Genomic DNA, 4,572 nt, shown 5'->3' on the forward strand with positions numbered 1-4,572 from the left:
CGTCAGAAAAGAAATCTCTCTCTTTCACACAGCGGCAGCAGCGCACTCTTCGGTCGCCCAATTCGCTCCCGGAGAATCGTGCCGTCCTCCAATATATATAATAAAAGTATTTCCTATAAAAAGAAAAGGAGAAAGAAAGAAGAAGAAGAAGAGAGAACTATATATGTGACGGGTTGCCTCCCCACTTGAGTCTATCGTCATCCAGCGCTCGCATTTTTTTTTTTTTATAGAGTATAGTATATAGACAGCAGACACTTCCTTCCTTCTGGTTTCACCCTTATAGCTCTCGATAGATATATACACACAGTGGAACTGGGCAGCAGCGTTTTTTCCTTTTTATTTTTCGATTCTTCTTCCTTTTCTTTTTCAAACGTTCAATCAGAGTGTATAAACTGAGAGCACACACACTCTGAGCACACATAATGAAAAATTGAAAGTATAGTGTATAGTCTAGTGATGGGGTTGGGGTTGACGCCGCGACAAATGTGAGAAACTTAAAATAATCCATGGCCCTACAGCACTGACTTTTAAAATCCAATGGGGACGACACACACAATCAACAATCGACAAATAAAAAAAGAGGAAAATTCCGTCAATGACTGAACCGGTGATGTGTGTAGATATAGTCATTCAATCGAATAAAATAGAATGAAAAGAAAAAAAAACGGAAGAAGAGAGAAGAAAAAAAAGCGGAAGTTTCGGAATGGGAAAGCGAACAAGAAACTTTTCAATTCGCTTCGACCGGTTTCTTTTCCGATCGTCGATGTGAGAACCGCCACTGAAAGGGTTATACACGTTCGGTGCGATGTGTTGTGGACCGTTGCGATGACACACACACACACATAAGCGATTGTGTGTCGGACGGACGGAATTCTGATAAACTACTACAACAATGTTTGCGCCAAATGTGTTTGTTTTACAGGGCGTCTCAACTGGCGCATATGGCACATTTTCGAGACAACAAAACAAAAGACTGCTGGAGAGGAAAAAAAAAGCCACAGTCGGAAAAATGTGATGATGGCATACAAGCAGCTCGCCATTACGACCAAATCAAAAAATAGGAAGCTCGTAGAGTAGCAGCTTGCGTGTGTGATGTATCGAATGACCAACCCAAACCAAAAAAAAAAGAGGAGAACTACTCTCATTCCGGCGCGTTCAATCAGCCGATCATCGAATTCCTCATGCTGTGGTAATCCATCGGACGATCGCCCCCCTTCCCATCATCCAGCAGCAAGGGAAAAAAAAGGACCCATCACACAACACAGGAGAGGTACATAAATATCTAATTTCAAACAGTTGATATAGTTCTCCCCCTGCTGCTGTCGTTTTTGGGGAACAAACGAGGCCAAAATAAAAATTGATTCGTCGACACAAAAAAATATATCAAACGATATAGTAGATAGAAAAATGAAAACGGGAATATAAGCCTGGCTGATAATTGTTTTGCACATGTCCACCGTGGGTTATACGACCGATAATAATATTTTTTGGGGGGCAGACAATATAAGAGGGAAGTTTCTTTACGAGATAAATGAAAGAGCTCCTCTTATTATAGACGTTGAAAATCGGGTTGAATAGAAAAGTAGAAGAAGAAGATCTTGTTCAGAAATCTTAAGTGAGTGGTGTAAAACGATCTCGATGTGTGTGTGTAGTGTAGGCCTACACACATGCTTGAGCTACACCGGAGGAATGTTGTCTAGATCCCAAGGAGAGAAAAAAAAGGTGAGCTGCTGTTGTGGCCTGATGTTTCACCCAGAACAAGAAAAAGGTGAAGAGAGCTGGGCCCATATAAAAAGAGAAAGAGACTCTTCAACTAGAATCTCTCCGGAGCCTCCCCTCTCTCTCTCTCTTCACGATCCTTGAAAAAGTCTCGAGTTACCTGTGGCCATCATCAAGGTATATACGCATCTCTCAGCGGCAGGAGGATTCATCTCTCCCATCGTTTCCCGTATATATATGTTGTACCTATAATACGGAGGAGGGCAGGCAAACTCTAGCTTTCAATTCTATTATTATTATTATTTTCTTTATTCCGTTTTTCTTCTCCATTTTCCTTCTTATTCTTCTTCAGTTCTTCCCCCTTCTTCTTTTTTTCCGGGGAGGGCATTATTCTTTGCCTGTATAAATGTATGGATTTTCGTGTGTGTGTGTGTTGTCGGACGTTGTGTACGTCAGTAGAGAGAGAGAGAGAGAGTTCCCTGAAAGCAGCACTAGCCCTATATAACCATAGGGGTCTATTGTTGGTAATCAAAAGGAGGAACGAGAGAAAAGGAGGGATGTGGGGGCCTGCCCTGGGCAGCCTTTCCTCCAAGTGGGACTACTACTACTACTTGTACTACACACAGGAGTAGTAGTAGTCCATGTAGTCTACAAGCATAGGAGAGATGTATAAGGTACATATAGAGAGAGCGCCGCAAGAGAACATGGATAGAGTCGATTGAATGAAAAGATCATTTCTGGTCGAGCGGAAAAGCACCTTTTTATTATTATATTATATGTACATGTTCTGTCGACTGCTGTTGTGTGTACACAGGAGAGAGAAAGACGGACGACGGACTTTGTAGATAGTATAGAGGCCAGTTGCTGGACTGCTGGACGGCTACCGCTGCATATTCATTGCTGGATGCTACATATAGGTACCTTTATCATTTCCAATCTTCAAATTACTCTTTTTTTTCCTCCTTTTCATTGTGTGTTCCGGACTCTGACAACCAACACCAATATATACCACGTTATGCTATTGTTGCATTCATGTAATAAGGAGGCCAGCAGACTGTCGTTGAAGCCCTCTGGCCGGGGAGCGTCATCAGTACAGATCAGACAAGGAGAAACAGATATGGATCTCTGTAGTACTTTTCTCTGTTGAGTTTTCCCCTTTTCCTTCTGCTGCTGCTGTATAGGTGGGCCAGCGCCCAGCATCATCAGCCTATCCCATTTTTTTTTTTGGTTTCTCTCTCCACGGAGGGTGGTTTTCCCACTCGTAAAGAAAATATGTCCAGCAGTCGTAAATAACGACTGCGCTGAATAGTAATCCAATCGGCGTATCACAAGACGCATAAATATTGCCAGCCACTTGAGAGTCTTGAAAGACTTGTGGCATTCGAATTTCAAAACATTTCAAAGACCCTTTTCCCGCCACCACCACCACCATCACCGCTATCCGAAATGATGAATACTTTTTGACACTGAACACATGCAAGTTATACATATTTCTTCTAGCTCCGCTCTGCGTGTGTTGTTATTTGGTTCAGGGGAGGGTGAGTCTCGAAAGTGACAGAACAGCCCACGGCCGTAAAAACTCTTAGTGAAAACCAGAAGACCTTTTCTTTTCGTTTTGTTTTATTTCTGATGAGCACAGGGATAGTGCGAGGGTAGTAGTACAACATATCTGTGTTTATTCAAAGATGAAGCGCCTTTCACACATCCGCCTCGCCCATTTTCTCCTCCGCTCCAAGAAAAGATCCATCATCGTTTAGGCAGCGCAAACGACCTCACTCGCTTCCATAGTCGTAACTTCCCAGTCTCGCTGCTGGGCCTTCTTTTTCTTCCTCTTCTCTACACAATGCTGCGATATTATTGTATCGTTAAGGGAAATCTAACGACTTTGGCATGATGATGAAGAGTGTGCGAAACGCGGCGTCAAACAATAAACTGCTCGTCTCTCCAAATTTGTGTAAACTGTGAAAATAATAAAAAGAAATCGCTGCTGGGCGCTGACTTGGTTGTTGTGTGAATTACATGTGAAAACGAGGCGACGTCTTCGATCTCTTGCCCGCATCACGGAGAAAAAGGGCAGCAGGAAACCTGAGCGCGTGTTTCATCCAAGCGCATCGGTCTGTGCAACGTGTCTGGAAAACGAAAAAAGCCAACGGGGGAAGAAGAAGAAGAAAAAAAAAAGAAATTCTGCCTCACTCACACAAATGTTTGTTTTTGCCCACAGCAGAGTTTTTGGAGAGTTGCCGGCGCTTCTTTTTCGATATTACAGATGGAGAGAAGGAAAGGTTATCAGATGGGACGACTGGCTCCTCCTGCCAGGCATAATAGGACGTGTCGCTTCGTCGTCATATCCGGTACCTTGCAGCCATTTCACCTCGACGATGACCTTTTTATTTCGAATTTTTTTTCTTGACTTTTCTTTTTTATTTCGCCTTTATTTTTTATTATAAAGTGCAGATAACCGCCGATATTCCGCAGTGGGTCTCGTCCACCGAGTCAAAACACCGACCGAATCAAATAAATATTTAACATTTAGAAAAATAAAATCGAATAAAAAACTTGTATCTTTATCGTATCAAGTCACTCTCTTTTCGCTCCATCCCAACAACAACCAAAATAAAAACGAAAAGAAAAAAAAAGAAACAATATTTATGTAGGTCGATATCGTCTGGTCGAGCGTGAAGAGAGATGGCAAAGAAATCAGGAGAAATATACACAAGAACCTGTGCTTCGACTTTCCCGGTTTGAATGGCTGTCTCTCCACCCCTTTTTTCTGAAAAATAAATGTTTATTTATATGAAAATAATTTTTATAAATAAATATGTCCATATGACTTGACCGGCCTACACGTATGAT

The 4,572-nt window shown here is 42.1% G+C and overlaps 2 long non-coding RNA genes across 2 annotated transcripts; one reads left to right on the forward strand and one right to left on the reverse strand.

Moving 5' to 3' along the window:
- Positions 1–3,331: 3,331 nt before the first annotated feature.
- LOC124192331 lies at positions 3,332–3,863 on the reverse strand. The gene is made up of 2 exons (XR_006873690.1): positions 3,739–3,863; positions 3,332–3,678 (listed from the first exon to the last, which is right to left on the reverse strand). It is a non-coding gene; the product is annotated as an uncharacterized LOC124192331 (long non-coding RNA).
- Positions 3,864–3,939: 76 nt separating this feature from the next.
- Positions 3,940–4,286, forward strand: LOC124192332. Its single transcript, XR_006873691.1, has 2 exons — positions 3,940–4,070; positions 4,169–4,286. It is a non-coding gene; the product is annotated as an uncharacterized LOC124192332 (long non-coding RNA).
- The last annotated feature ends 286 nt before the right edge of the window (positions 4,287–4,572 follow it).

The sequence above is a fragment of the Daphnia pulex genome, chromosome 4 (assembly GCF_021134715.1).
Source record: "Daphnia pulex isolate KAP4 chromosome 4, ASM2113471v1".
In the NCBI taxonomy this organism is placed as follows: domain Eukaryota; kingdom Metazoa; phylum Arthropoda; class Branchiopoda; order Diplostraca; family Daphniidae; genus Daphnia; species Daphnia pulex.